The 16,129-nt window shown below is 39.0% G+C and overlaps 1 protein-coding gene, 1 non-coding gene and 1 pseudogene across 3 annotated transcripts in view; 2 read left to right on the top strand and 1 right to left on the bottom strand.

The window, feature by feature from the left end:
- SPEF2 (sperm flagellar 2) overlaps window positions 1-16,129 on the bottom strand; it is a 204,192-nt gene that overhangs the window by 169,970 nt on the left and 18,093 nt on the right. The gene's annotated exons all lie outside the window — the stretch shown is intronic.
- LOC115896664 lies at window positions 6,504-6,564 on the top strand. The gene has a single exon (XR_004056572.1). It is a non-coding gene; the product is annotated as a U7 small nuclear RNA (small nuclear RNA).
- LOC115896547 lies at window positions 13,141-13,634 on the top strand (annotated as a pseudogene). Its single transcript, XR_004056455.1, has one exon. The product of XR_004056455.1 is annotated as a 40S ribosomal protein S12 pseudogene (transcript).

Below are 16,129 nucleotides of genomic sequence, written 5' to 3'. Positions count from 1 at the left end.
TTTGGTTCTCAATACAAGTAGGACCCTCTTCCCACATTAAGGAATGCAGTGACTCTTGTTGAGAGAGAAAGTTAGTCCTTTGTAGTATATGACAAGCAGGGCTTTACAAAGGACACATACTTGTCCAAAGGTGGAACAAGAGTATGAAATCTACCTTCTGTTCAGATTGTTAAGCCTTGTTCCTGGCATGAGACTGCTTCATCCAAAATGTGACTCCTTTTTCCTTGTAAAAAGGCCTTTCTGTTCACCAAGGCCTGCATTTTTATAGTCATTTCCAGCCAGATGGGGACCCTTTTTCCATTTCACAAAAGGCCCTCTGTGGTCCTGCCAACAACAGCCACTTTGGTACACCTGAAACACTGCATCTGCGATCTAGTCAGGATGGTCCTTTAACTTTTCCATAGTTAAGCAGATATCCTCTCTGATACCCCTCATTTATTCATTGGAAACAATATTATGAGCCTGCTATGGGCCAGGACAATGCTTGGAGCACAAAGAATAAACACACTCTGCAACTTTCAGGATCTTTGCAATCTAGTTGAGGGGTAAACATTCATTTATCATTCATCAAACATTGTTTGGCACCGCATGTTCTCACTCATAGGTGGGAACTGAACAATGAGATCACTTGGACTTGGGAAGGGCAACATCACACATCGGGGCCTATCATGGGGAGGGGGGAGGGGGGAGGGATTGCATTGGGAGTTATACCTGATATAAATGACGAATTGATGGGTGCTGATGAGTTGATGGGTGCAGCACACCAACATGGCACAAGTATACATGCGTAACAAACCTGCACATTATGCACATGTACCCTAGAACTTAAAGTATAATTTAAAAAAAAAAAAAAACATTGTTTGGTCTCCTTCATGTGGCAGGCACTCTGATAAGAATTGATATATAAATAAATAATTATAACTTGATAACGATAATGTAATAAGGAAAGGGATGTCCAAAGTTTTGTTAGAACAAAGAGAAAAGGGGGACGAAATCTACTAAGAAAGTAAAAGAAGAGTTTAGAGAAGGCGTAGATTTTTAGCTGGCACTTCAGAATAAACACAAGTTTCTCATGGTAGAACTGAAAAAATAACATCAATCTGCAAAGGTGCAAGGCATAACAAAAACATATGATGTGTGTGTGGACCAGAGAAGCTTAGGTTAGGATTCTAGGTTGATGGGAAATGTGGCTGGAAAGGTGAATGAGGGTCACACTGAGAAGCAACTTATAAAGCGATGACCTTGAGAGCGACAGAGATACCAGAACACTCAAATTTCTTAAGCTGATGGGGATACCACACCTAGAGATATGAGTGTAGAGTTTTAGCTTCATGTTGGGAAGTCTAAACAAGGTCTCTATCTGTAGAATTTACTAGGAAATGTAGGCATTCATTAATTTAAAAAAACATTGACTGAAAGTTAAATATGCACCAGGCCTCTGTTAAGCCCTAGAGACATAAAGAAAAATAACCTAACACCCCTAACTTCATGGTGTTTTGTGCAATGTGAAAGAAACACAGATGAAGAAACTGACAACAAAGTGATCAGTGTTATAAAAATTAAATGTGTAGGCTGAGTTTCTAACTTTCATAAAGGGATAGACAGCAACAACAACAAAAGGATTGGACATCTGGTTATGTGCAAGTCATAACACACCAATCTATATGTATAAGAACTCCTGAGAAATCACAAAAAAGAAAAGGAGGGCATAGACACTGACCTACCTACCCTGGCATTCTTATACCTTGGAGGCTAATCCAGCTTCTATTGGCGGCAACAAAGCTAGGAACAGAGGGAGCGAACGGCTGAGAGGTCAGGCAGAGTGGGTAGCTGGGGCTAACAACAAATTTATATGCCATGCCCTTGAGGAAGAGATGTGTAATATGAGATGTAGGTATGGGTTAGGATGTTACCCTGTACACCAGAAGGTCAAGAAATTGGATGGGATTAGCAAAACAGGGTTTATTTGGTATGACAGTATAGTTCTAATCTATGGCTTCTTTTGTGTCATACAGTTACTATATGTACAACTAGGATAATCTACATTATGAAAGAATAATTCCTCTAGCATGGAAATATCAGAGATTCTTTTGCTCAGAAGTCTTATAACATAGGTGCAGCTTCATAAAGGCCTATCATTTCAGACAAACAAAAATAAGAAGTACTTGAGCGGGAAGTATCAGGTTAAAATAATATGGATTTGAAGTCGATCTTCATAAATGGCAGAATGAGAACCTCCAAAAATCTGGTCCTCCTTAAAGACAACAATAAAACTGACAAAAAATTGTAAAAATCAACTTTTTCATAACTCTGGAAATTAGCTAAAGGCTTGCAACAACTCAAGGAGCATTTATTTAAGAAAAGTTGCATAATAGTGGTAAGGACAGAGAGCTTTTTGTCATTTTAGCTTGCTCCATGTCCATACACCTCTCCCTAGCCCCGTGGTGGCTGTGAAAACCAGCAGCAGACTTACAACCATGGCAGTTATAAAAGCCAGCAGTTTAGCAGTCATCAAAGCAGCAGACAGATTTGAAGTGCCTCTGAAGTCCTGTCTTCAGAGTGTTGCTTTTTTTTTTTTTTTTTTTTTTTTTGAGACAGAGTCTTACTCTGTCACCCAGGCTGGAGTGCAATAGCATAATCTTAGCTCATTGCAACCTCCACCTCTCAAGAGATTCTCCTGCCTCAGCCTCCCGAGTAGCTGGGATTAAAGGTGCCCACCACCACGCCCAGCTAATTTTTTGGTATTTTTAGCAGAGACAGGGTTTCACCATGTTGGCCAGGCTGGTCTCAAACTCCTGACCTCAGGGGATCCACCTGCCTTGGCCTCCCAAAGTGTTAGGATTATAGGCATGAGCCACCACGCCCAGTCCAGAGTGTTGCTGTTTAACTACCCAGTAGTGTTGTGAAAATCCCCATTTTCACGCCTTGTCATTATTTGACCTAATAGAGCTTTCTCACTGAAAAAAGTCCTATCCCAAGGGTGTTAGGAAAAAACAATCATAGCAATTATTTATAATCACAGTTACCTGAGACAGTAAAACCAGTTGGAACAAAGAAGAGCCTGGCCAAAAACTTAAAAGGAAGACCTATGAATGAGATGTCTGTTAGGGACTCTGAGGCCATATGCATGTGTAGGAATGTATGGATGCCTAGGAAAGACATGAGGAGGTCCAAATCTCTCACCTTTGGCTGACTTTGAGATGTTGCACAAGCAGGAAGTAAAGGCTAAGGGAAAGTTGTAAACTGCCAGAGCATTGAAAACATGCCATAATCCACTCATAGAGTTTCTTAGCAAAGGAAAATGTATTGGTCCAAGGTGTTAAAAGAAATCTCTGTTCAATTGCTGACCACTAAGCAAATCAACTAAAGACTTCAGGTGCAGTATACAAGAGGGAATACAGACTTCACAGAATTAGTCCAGGAGAGTTACTAAACAAACAAACAAACAAAAAGCAGAAGCAGCAGCAACAACAACAAACTCTGGGAATATGTAATAGTCTGAATTGACACATTATTTTAAATGTCCAATTTTCAAAAATCATGAGACACACAAAGAAACAAGAAAGTATGACCTATACACAAGGAAAAAAAGGGTGAATAGAAACTCCGTGGGGAAGTCTTGGACAAAGACCTTCAATGACCTATTATAAATATGTTAAAGAAAGGAAAATAAACTATGTTTATAAACCCTCTTCCTGTTTAGAAAAAAAAAGTGCAGCTCACTGCCAGTGCTCATTTAATTTTACATAAACACATTCTATGAGGCTGAAGCAAATCTGACTAATTTTCAATGTGAAAATAAAATATAAAGACTGTTCTTGGAATTATTTCTAAACAGAACAAACACCAGAATCATCAGAATCATGTATTTTGGAAAAATTGGGTTCACCAAATAAATATTTGGCCAACAACTGTCGGAGAACGATGCTAACATTATACATAGGAATGCTATGTTTTCTAGGATTTGACATTTTTGGTGATTGATAAATACTACATTTTGTAAATGGAAACACTACTGCTAAAAATGGAATCCTGTAAATAGAATGATGCCTTTTGTTTCTAAAGTCAAAATACTACAGCAATGCAAAAACAATAATAAAAGCAAGATATTTCATGGTAAAGTTATCTCAGGGTAAATGCTGCACCTGCAAGCACTGCCAGCTAGTGCTCTCAGGGTAAATGGGAAAATGGTTAAAGTTAAAATAAAGTATGAGAACACTGTTTCAACAAAAAGAGAGTATCAATAAAGAAACAGAAATTATAAAATTAGGAACACAGTGAAATTTTGAAGTTGAGAAGTACAACTGAAATAAAAACATTCACAATAATAGTTCAACAGTAAACTAGAGTTGGCAGAGGAAAGAATCTGAGATCTGAGAACCCAAAGATAGGTCAACTAAAACTATTCAGGGAAGGAAAAAAAAAAGCATGAAGAAAAATGACCAGAACCTCAAAGCACATACATCCACTCTAATCATGAGAAAAACATCAGAGAAATTCCACCTGAGGGAAAATCACTTCACTAGTATGCTTCAAAACTGTCAAGATCATCGAAAATAAGAAAAGTCTGTCTGAGAAAGTATCACATTCAATAGGAGCCTAAGGAGATATGATATGATATGCTGGATGGGATCCTGGAACAAGAAAGACATTAGGTAAAAAATTAAAAAAAAAATCTAAATAGCATATAGATTTTATTTGATAATAATATATAAATATTGGCTCATTAATTGTAACAAATGTACCACACCAATGTAAGATGCTAGCAATAGGTACGAATAGATATGTACAATATAGGAAATCTCTGTATTATGTCAATAATTTTTCTGTAAATCTAAAACTGTTCTGTAACAAAAAGTTTATTTAATAATGAACAAAGTCTCAGAGACCTACAGGACATTACCAAGCATACCAATATACACATAATTGGAGAATGATATGGGAGAGAGAAAGAAAGGGGGCAAAAATAATCTTTGGAGAAATAGTGGCCAAAATTTCACAAATGTGATGAAAGATACGGATCCACACATCCAAGAAGCTCAATGAACTGCCGTAGGTTAGTCACAAAGATGTCTACACCTAGACATGTTATAGTCAAACTCTTGAAAGACAAAGACAGAGAGAATCTTAAAACCATCAAGAGAAAAATAAGTCGTCAAATACAAGAGTTTCTCTATAAAATAAACAGCTGACTTATCAGAAATTAGGGAGGCCAGAAGGTAGCTGGATGACATGGTCACAGTGCTGAAAAAGAAAAACTGCAAATCAAGAATTCTATGACTGGTAAAAATATGTATCAAAACTGAAGGATAAACAAAAACTAAGATAACTCATTGTTAACATACCTGCCCTATAAGAAATACTAAAGGGAATCTTTAAGTCCTAAATGAAAGGACAATATACAGTAACTCAAATCACATGAATAAATTTTAAAGCACGTCAGTAGAACTAACTACATAGAGTAACATAAAAAATAGTTTAAATATATTTTTGTTTGTAACTATTTTCTTCTCCTTATCTGATTTAAAAGTTAAGTGCATACAGCAATAATTATAAAACTGACTTGATGGGTTTAAGATGTAATTTGTAGGACAATGATAGCATAAAAAAAGGAGGAGACAATTGAGCTACACTGGAGCAAATTTTTTTCTATACAAATGAAATTAAAGTAGTATTAATCTGAATAGTTTGATTTAAATTAAAATATTAATTGTAATCTTCATGAAAACCACTAAGAAAACGACGCAAAAAATACAGTAAAGGAAACAATAAGGGAATTAAAATGGTATTAGAAAATATCTAACACAAAAGAAGGCAGTAGTAGAGCAGTAAAAAAGACATAAAACATATACACAACAAATATCAAAATTGCACACTCAAATCCTCTTCCATAATTATATTGTAAATAAATGGATTAAATAACTACAATTACAAAGAGGCAATTGGCAGAATAGATAGACAATCCAATCGTATGCTTTCTACAAGAAAATACACTTTAGATTCAAATACACACATTTATTGAAAGTAAAAGAATGGAAAAACATATATCAAGCAAATAATAACCAAAACAGGACTAGAGTGACTATAGTATCAGGTAAATTTGACTTTAAGGAAAAAAAAAGTATTACTTGATACTAAGAATATTTTATATTGTTAAAAAGGTCAATCCCTCAAGAAGACATAACAATTATAAACATATATGCATCTAACAATGGAGCCACAAAATACATGGAGCAAAAACTGAAAGAATTAGAGGGAGAAATAGACAATTCAACAAGAATAATTTGAGACTTTGGCTCCAACTTTCAATAATGGATACAGCAACCAGGCAGAAGAGCAGTAAGGAAATGTAAGACCTGGATAACACTATAAACCAACTGGACCTCACAGATATCTATAAACACTCTATTGAACAATAATAGAATATACATTCTCTTCAAGTACATATGAAACATTTTCAAAAAGGGAATATATGTTAGACCATTTTTAAAAACAGCTTCAATAAGTATTGCAGCTCTTTTAGAATTTGTCTAGCTGGTTTTATGGGTTTTACCAGAAACCTCCCACCAAAAAATAATTTCATTGATTTTAAAGAGATTGAAATACCTGTGTTGTCCAATGACAGTGTAATTAAATTAGAAATAAGTAACACAGCAAATTTGGAAAATTCAAAAGTATGTGGAAATTAAATAACATCATCCTAAATAATAAAGAATCAAAGAAGAAATCACAAGGGAAATTAGAATATTATTTGAGATAAATAAAGATGCAAAATGACATACCAAAACTTACCTGATACAGCTAAATCAGTGCTTACAGGGAAATTTATAGCCATCAATGCAAATGTTAAAAAAGAAAATCTAAAATAAAAAAGTTAACTATCCATAACAAGAAACTACAAAAAGAAAACTAAACCCAAAACAAGCAGAAGACCAGAAATAACAATAAGAACAGAAATAATAAAGTAGCTGATATGGTTAAGCTTTGTGTCCCCACCCAAATCTCATCTTGAACTGTAATCCCCATAATTCCTACATGTCTAAGGAGATACCTGGTGGGAGGTATAGGATTGGATCATGGAGGCTGCTTCCCCCATGCTGGTCCTGTGATAGTGAGTTAGTTCTCATGAGATCTGATAGTTTTATGAGGGGCCCTTCCCACTTTGCTACTCACTCTTCTCTCTCCTGCTGCCTTGTGAGGAAGGATGTGTTTGCTTCCTCTTCTGCCATGACTGTAAGTTTCCTGAGGCCTCCCCAGCAATGTGGAAGTGTAAGTCAATTAAACCTTTTTCCTTTATAAATTACCCAGTCTCAAGTATATATTTATAGCAGTGTGAAAATGGACTAATACAGTAACTTGGTACTGCAGAGAGTGGGGTACTACTATAAAGATAATGGAAAATGTGGAAGCGACTTTGTACCTGGGTAACAGGCAAAGGTTGGAACAGTTTGGAGGGCTCAGAAAAAAACAGGAAAATGTTGAAAAGTTTGGAATTTCTTAGAGACTTGTTGAATGGCTTTGACCAAAATGCAGACAGTGATATGGACAATGAAGTCCAGGTTGAGGTGGTTTCACCTAAGATAGTATAGTATTTGTATATAACCTACATACATCCTTTTATATATTTTCAGTCATCTCTAGATTACTTACAATATCTAATACAGTGCCTGCATATTACTTCATTCTTGTGGATTTAATGTAGTACTCAGTTTGTGACAAATACTAGTTTTGCTCTTTGGAACTCTGTGACTTTTTTTCCCCAAATATTTTTGAATTGCAAGTGGTTGAATTCATGGATGTGGAAATCATGGATACAGAGGGCCAACTATATTTGAGTTGTTTCTACTTTTTGGCTATTAGGAATAATCTGCTATGAACATTGTCTTATCACGTGGATAGGTTTTCATTTCTCTTGGGTGTATACCTACAAGTGGAATTGTTAGGTATGACAGTCTATGTTTACCTTTTGAGGCACACCTAAACAGTTTTTTTAAGTGCCTGAATTAAATTCGCACTAACATTGTATGAGGATTTTGATTTCTCCATGTCCTTATCATCACTTGTTATTGTCTATCTTTCTGCCTATAGCCATCCTAGTGGGTGTGAAGTGGTATCTCGTGATCTTGATTTGCATTTTCCTAAACACGAATTGATATGGTTTGGCTCTGTGTCCCGACCCAAATCTCAACTTGTAGCTCCCATAATTCCCACATGTTGTGGGAGGAACTCAGTGGGAGATGACTGAATCATGGGGGCAGGTCTTTCCCATGCTGTTCTCATGATAGTGAATGGGTCTCACAAGGTCTGATGGTTTTAAAAACAGGAGCTTCTTTGCACAACCTCTCTCTTTGCCTGCTGCCATCGATGTAAGATGAGGCTTGCCCCTCCTTGCCTTCCACCATGATTGTGAGGCCTCCCCATCCATGTGGAACTACAAGTCCAATAAACAACTCTCTTTTGTAAATTGCCCAGTCTTGGGTGTGTCTTTATCAGTAGTGTGAAAATGGAATAATACACTAACGATGTTGAGCATCTATTCATCTCCTTATTAGTTGTGTGTTAGCTTATTTGGTGAAATGTCTATTCAGACCCTTTGCCTATTGTTAAATTGGATTGCTTTTTATTATTGAGTTATAAGTGTTACTTATATATTCTAATAGCCACATGGAGATAACGAACTTATTGGGAACTGGAATAAAGGTGATTTTACTATACTTTAAAAAAGAGACTGGTGGCATTTTACTGCTGCCTTAGAGATCTGTGGAACTTTGAACCTAAGAGAGATGATTTAGGATTTCTGGTGGAAGAATTTTTTTTTTTTTTTATTATACTTCAAGTTCTAGGGTACATGTGCATAACGTGCAGGTTTGTTACATATGTATACTTGTGCCATGTTGGTGTGCTGCACCCATCAACTCGTCAGCACCCATCAATTCATCATTTATATCAGGTATAACTCCCAATGCAATCCCTCACCCCTCCCCCCTCCCCATGATAGGCCCCGGTGTGTGATGTTCCCCTTCCCAAGTCCAAGTGATCTCATTGTTCAGTTCCCACCTATGAGTGAGAACATGCGGTGTTTGGTTTTCTCTTCTTGTGATAGTTTGCTAAGAATGATGGTTTCCAGCTGCATCCATGTCCCTACAAAGGATGCAAACTCATCCTTTTTTATGGCTGCATAGTATTCCATGGTGTATACGTGCCACATTTGCTTAATCCAGTCTGTCACAGATGGACATTTGGGTTGATTCCAAGTCTTTGCTATTGTGAATACTGCCGCAATAAACATACGTGTGCATGTGTCTTTATAGCAGCATGATTTATAATCCTTTGGGTATATACCCAGTAGTGGGATGGCTGGGTCATATGGTACAACTAGTTCTAGATCCTTGAGGAATTGCCATACTGTTTTCCATAATGGTTGAACTAGTTTACAATCCCACCAACAGATAAAAGTGCTCCTATTTCTCCACATCCTCTTCAACACCTGTTGTTTCCTGACTTTTTAATGATTGCCATTCTAACTGGTGTGAGATGGTATCTCATGGTGGTTTTGATTTGCATTTCTCTGATGGCCAGTGATGATGAGCATTTTTTCATGTGTCTGTTGGCTGTATGAATGTCTTCTTTTGAGAAATGTCTGTTCATATCCTTTGCCCACTTTTTGATGGGGTTGTTTGTTTTTTTCTTGTATATTGGTTTGAGTTCTTTGTAGATTCTGGATATTAGCCCTTTGTCAGTTGAGTAGATTGCAAAAATTTTCTCCCAATCTGCAGGTTGCCTGTTCACTCTGATGGTAGTTTCTTTTGCTGTGCAGAAGCTCTTTAGTTTATTTAGATCCCATTTGTCAATTCTGGCTTTTGCTGGCGTTGCTTTTGGTGTTTTAGACATGAAGTCCTTGTCCATGCCTATGTCCTGAATGGTACTACCTAGGTTTTCTTCTAGGGTTTTTATGGTATTAGGTCTAACATTTAAGTCTCTAATCCATCTTGAATTAATCTTCGTATAAGGAGTAAGGAAAGGATCCAGTTTCAGCTTTCTACTTATAGCTAGCCAATTTTCCCAGCACCATTTATTAAATAGGGAATCCTTTCCCCATTTCTTGTTTCTCTCAGGTTTGTCAAAGATCAGATGGTTGTAGATGTGTGGTATTATTTCTGAGGACTCTGTTCTGTTCCATTGGTCTATATCTCTGTTTTGGTACCAGTACCATGCTGTTTTGGTTACTGTAGCCTTGTAGTATAGTTTGAAGTCAGGTAGCGTGACACCTCCAGCTTTGTCCTTTTGACTTAGGATTGTCTTGGCAATGTGGGCTGTTTTTTGGTTCCATATGAACTTTAAAGCCGTTTTTTCCAATTCTGTGAAGAAACTCATTGGTAGCTTGATGGGGATGTCATTGAATCTATAAATTACCTTGGGCAGTATGGCCATTTTCACGATATTGATTCTTCCTATCCATGAGCATGGTATGTTCTTCCATTTGTTTGTGTCCTCTTTGATTTCACTGAGCAGTGGTTTGTAGTTCTCCTTGAAGAGGTCCTTTACATCCCTTGTAAGCTGGATTCCTAGGTATTTTATTCTCTTTGAAGGAATTGTGAATGAAAGTTCATTCATGATTTGGCTCTCTGTTTGTCTGTTACTGGTGTATAAGAATGCTTGTGATTTTTGCACATTAATTTTGTATCCTGAGACTTTGCTGAAGTTGCTTATCAGCTTAAGGAGATTTTGGGCTGAGACAATGGGGTTTTCTAAATATACAATCATGTCATCTGCAAACAGGGACAATTTGACTTCTTCTTTTCCTAACTGAATACCCTTGATTTCTTTCTCTTGCCTGATTGCCCTAGCCAGAACTTCCAACACTATGTTGAATAGGAGTGGTGAGAGAGGGCATCCCTGTCTTGTGCCAGTTTTCAAAGGGAATTTTTCCAGTTTTTGCCCATTCAGTATGATATTGTCTGTGGGTTTGTCATAAATAGCTCTTATTATTTTGAGGTACGTTCCCCCAATACCGAATTTATTGAGCGATTTTAGCATGAAGGGCTGTTGAATTTTGACAAAAGCCTTTTCTGCATCTATTGAGATAATCATGTGGTTCTTGTCTTTGGTTCTGTTTATACGCTGGATTACATTTATTGATTTGCGAATGTTGAGCCAGCCTTGCATCCCAGGGATGAAGCCCACTAGATCATGGTGGATAAGCTTTTTGATGTGCTGCTGAATCCAGTGTGCCAGTATTTTATTGAGGATTTTTGCATCAATGTTCATCAGGGATATTGGTCTAAAATTCTCATTTTTTGTTGTGTCTCTGCCAGGCTTTGGTATCAGAATGATGTTGGCCTCATAAAATGAGTTAGGGAGGATTCCTTCTTTTTCTATTGATTGGAATAGTTTCAGAAGGAATGGTACCAGCTCCTCCTTGTACCTCTGGTAGAATTCAGCTGTGAATCCATCTGGTCCTGGACTTTTTTTGGTAGGTAGGCTATTAATTATTGCCTCAATTTCAGAGCCTGCTATTGGTCTATTCAGGGATTCAACTTCTTCCTGGTTTAGTCTTGGGAGAGTGTAAGTGTCCAGGAAATTATCCATTTCTTCTAGATTTTCTAGTTGATTTGCGTAAAGGCGTTTATAGTATTCTCTGATGGTTGTTTGTATTTCTGTGGAGTCAGTGGTGATATCCCCTTTATCATTTTTTATTGCATCTATTTGATTCTTCTCTCTTTTCTTCTTTATTAGTCTTGCTAGCAGTCTGTCAATTTTGTTGATCTTTTCAAAAAACCAAATCCTGGATTCATTGATTTTTTAGAGGGTTTTTTGTATCTCTATCTCCTTCAGTTCTGCTCTGATCTTAGTTATTTCTTGCCTTCTGCTAGCTTTTGAATGTGTTTGCTCTTGCCTCTCTAATTCTTTTAATTGTGACGTTAGAGTGTCAATTTTAGATCTTTCCAGCTTTCTCTTGTGGGCATTTAGTGCTATAAATTTCCCTCTACACACTGCTTTAAATGTGTCCCGGAGATTCTGGTATGTTGTGTCTTTGTTCTCACTGGTTTCAAAGAACATCTTTATTTCTGCCTTCATTTCGTTATGTACCCAGTAGTCATTCAGGAGCAGGTTGTTCAGTTTCCATGTAGTTGAGCGGTTTTGATTGAGTTTCTTAGTCCTGAGTTCTAGTTTGATTGCACTGTGGTCTGAGAGACAGTTTGTTATAATTTCTGTTCTTTTACATTTGCTGAGAAGTGCTTTACTTCCAATTATGTTGTCAATTTTGGAATAAGTGCGATGTGGTGCTGAGAAGAATGTATATTCTGTTGATTTGGGGTGGAGAGTTCTATAGATGTCTATTAGGTCCGCTTGGTGCAGAGATGAGTTCAATTCCTGGATATCCTTGTTAACTTTCTGTCGCGTTGATCTGTCTAATGTTGACAGTGGAGTGTTGAAGTCTCCCATTATTATTGTATGGGAGTCTAAGTCTCTTTGTAAGTCTCTAAGGACTTGCTTTATGAATCTGGGTGCTCCTGTATTGGGTGCATATATATTTAGGATAGTTAGCTCTTCCTGTTGAATTGATCCCTTTACCATTATGCCTTCTTTTTCTCTTTTGATCTTTGAGGGTTTAAAGTCTGTTTTATCAAAGACTAATATTGCAATCCCTGCTTTTTTTTGTTCTCCATTTGCTTGGCAGAGCTTCCTCCATCCCTTTATTTTGAGCCTATATATGTCTCTGCATGTGAGATGGGTCTCCTGAATATAGCAGACTGATGGGTCTTGACTCTTTATCCAGTTTGCAGTCTGTGTTTTTTAATTGGAGCATTTAGTCCATTTACATTTAAGGTTAATATTGTTATGTGTAACCTTGATCCAGCCATTATGATATTAACTGCTTATTTTGCTCATTAGTTGATGCAGTTTCTTCCTAGCCTCGATGGTCTTTACATTTTGGCATGTTTTTGCAATGGCTGGTACCGGTTGTTCCTTTCCATGTTTAGGGCTTCCTCCAGGGTCTCTTGTATGGCAGGCCTGGTGGTGACAAAATCTCTAAGCATTTGCTTATCTGTAAAGGATTTTATTTCTCCTTCACTTATGAAACTTAGTTTGGCTGGATATGAAATTCTGGGTTGAAAACTCTTTTCTTGCTCTTTCCCTGCCACCACGGAGTCGCGCGGAGGCAGAGGCTTGGGTGCGTTCAAGATTCCGCTTCACCCGTAACCCACCGCCATGGCCGAGGAAGGCATTGCTGCTGGAGGTGTAATGGACGTTAATACTGCTTTACAAGAGGTGCTGAAGACCGCCCTCATCCACGATGGCCTAGCATGTGGAATTCGCGAAGCTGCCAAAGCCTTAGACAAGCGCCAAGCCCATCTTTGTGTGCTTGCATCCAACTGTGATGAGCCTATGTATGTCAAGTTGGTGGAGGCCCTTTGTGCTGAACACCAGATCAACCTAATTAAGGTTGATGACAACAAGAAACTAGGAGAATGGGTAGGCCTCTGTAAAATTGACAGAGAGGGGAAACCCTGTAAAGTGGTTGGTTGCAGTTGTGTAGTAGTTAAGGACTATGGAAAGGAGTCTCAGGCCAAGGATGTTATCGAAGAGTACTTCAAATGCAAGAAATGAATAAATAAATCTTTGGCTCAAAAAAAAAAAAAAAAAAAAAAAAGAAAATTCTTTTCTTTAAGAATGTTGAATATTGGCCCCCACTCTCTTCTGGCTTGTAGAGTTTCTGCCGAGAGATCTGCTGTTAGTCTCATGGGCTTCCCTTTGTGGGTAACCCGACCTTTCTCTCTGGCTGCCCTTAAGATTTTTTCCTTCATTTCAACTTTGGTGAATCTGGCAATTATGTGTCTTGGAGTTGCTCTTCTCGAGGAGTATCTTTGTGGCATTCTCTGTATTTCCTGAATTTGAATGTTGGCCTACGCTACTACGTTGGGGAAGTTCTCCTGGATGATTTCCTGAAGAGTGTTTTCCAACTTGGTTCCATTTTCCCCCTCACTTTCAGGCACCCCAATCAGACGTAGATTTGGTCTTTTTACATAATCCTATACTTCTTGCAGGCTTTGTTCATTTCTTTTTCTTCTTTTTTCTTTTGGTTTCTCTTCTCGCTTCATTTCATTCATTTGATCCTCAATAGCTGATACTCTTCCTTCCAGTTGATCGAGTCAGTTAGTGAAGCTTGTGCATTTGTCACGTATTTCTCGTGTCATGGTTTTCATCTCTGTCATTTCGTTTATGACCTTCTCTGCATTAATTAGTCTAGCTGTCAATTCTTCCACTCTTTTTTCACGATTTTTAGTTTCTTTGCGCTGGGTACGTAATTCCTCCTTTAGCTCTGAGAAGTTTGATGGACTGAAGCCTTCTTCTCTCATCTCGTCAAAGTCATTCTCTGACCAGCTTTGATCCGTTGCTGGCGATGGGCTGCGCTCCTTTGCAGGGGGAAATGCACTCTTATTTTTTGAATTTCCAGCTTTTCTGCCCTGCTTTTCCCCCATCTTTGTGGTTTTATCTGCCTCTGGTCTTTGATGATGGTGACGTACCGATGGGGTTTTGGTATAGGTGTCCTTCTTGTTTGATAGTTTTCCTTCTAACAGTCAGGACCCTCAGCTGTAGGTCTGTTGGAGATTGCTTGAGGTCCACTCCAGACCCTGTTTGCCTGGGTATCAGCAGCAGAGGTTGCAGAAGATAGAATATTGCTGAACAGCGAGTGTACCTGTCTGATTCTTACTTTGGAAGCTTCCTCTCAACGGTGTACTCCACCCTGTGAGGTGTGGGGTGTCAGACTGCCCCTAGTGGGGGATGTCTCCCAGTTAGGCTACTCAGGGGTCAGGGACCCACTTGAGCAGTCAGTCTGTCCCTTCTCAGATCTCAACCTCCGTGTTGGGAGATCCACTGCTTTCTCCAAAGCTGTCAGACAGAGTCGTTTGCGTCTGCAAAGGTTTCTGCTGCTTTTGTTGTTGTTGTTGTTAACTGTGCCCTGTCCCCAGAGGTGGAGTCTACAGAGACAGGCAGGTTTCCTTGAGCTGCTGTGAGCTCCACCCAGTTCGAGCTTCCCAGGGGCTTTGTTTACCTACTTAAGCCTCAGCAATGGCGGGCGCGCCTCCCCCGGCCTCGCCGCTGCCTTGCGGTTAGATCGCAGACTGCTGTGTTAGCAATGAGGGAGGCTCCATGGGCGTGGGACCCTCCCGGCCAGGTGTGGGATATATTCTCCTGGTGTGCCCGTTTGCTTAAAGCACAGTATTGGGGTGGGAGTTACCCGATTTTCCAGGTGTTGTGTGTCTCAGTTCCCCTGGCTAGGAAAAGGGATTCCCTTCCCCCTTGTGCTTCCCAGGTGAGGTGATGCCTCGCCCTGCTTCAGCTCTCGCTGGTCAGGCTGCAGCAACTGACCAGCACTGATTGTCCAGCACTCCCTAGTGAGATGACCCCAGTACCTCAGTTGAAAATGCAGAAATCACCGGTCTTCTGTGTCGCTCGTGCTGGGAGTTGGAGACTGGAGCTGCTCCTATTCGGCCATCTTGCTCCGCCCCCTATACCGGTGGAAGAAATTTCTAAGCAGCAAAGCATTCAAGAAGTTTGCTGCAGGCATGGAGCCCTCATGGAGAACTTCTGCTAGGGCAGTGTAGATGGGAAATGTGGGGTCAGAGCCCCCAAACACAGTCTCTAGTGGGGCACCACCTAGTGGAGCTATGAGAAGAGGGCAACTGTCCTCCAGAAACCAGAATGGTAGATCCACCCACAGCTTGCACCATGCACCTGGAAAATCCACATACACTCAACACCAGCCTGTGAATGCAGCCAGGAGCGGGGCTGTACCCTGAAAGTCACAGGGCGGAGCTTTCCATGGGAGCTCACTTCTTGCATCAATGTGCCCTGGATGTGAGATATGGAGTCAAAGGAGATGATTTTGGAACTTAAAACTTTAATGGCTGCCCTATTGTGTTTTGATATCTGTAGAGGGTCCAGGAACCAATACCCCAAGAATACCAAAGGAGGATTGTATCCATCAATTGATAAATAGATAAACAAAATATGGTATGGTATATCCATATAATAGAAATTATTCAGAAAATAAATAGAAATGAAGAAATACTGATACTTGCTAACATGGGTGAACCTTGAAAACATTATCCTAAATGAA

This window comes from Rhinopithecus roxellana, chromosome 3, assembly GCF_007565055.1.
Source record: "Rhinopithecus roxellana isolate Shanxi Qingling chromosome 3, ASM756505v1, whole genome shotgun sequence".
Taxonomy (NCBI): domain Eukaryota; kingdom Metazoa; phylum Chordata; class Mammalia; order Primates; family Cercopithecidae; genus Rhinopithecus; species Rhinopithecus roxellana.
Note: the sequence above shows the minus strand (reverse complement) of the source record. Positions and strands in the feature narration are given on the sequence as shown.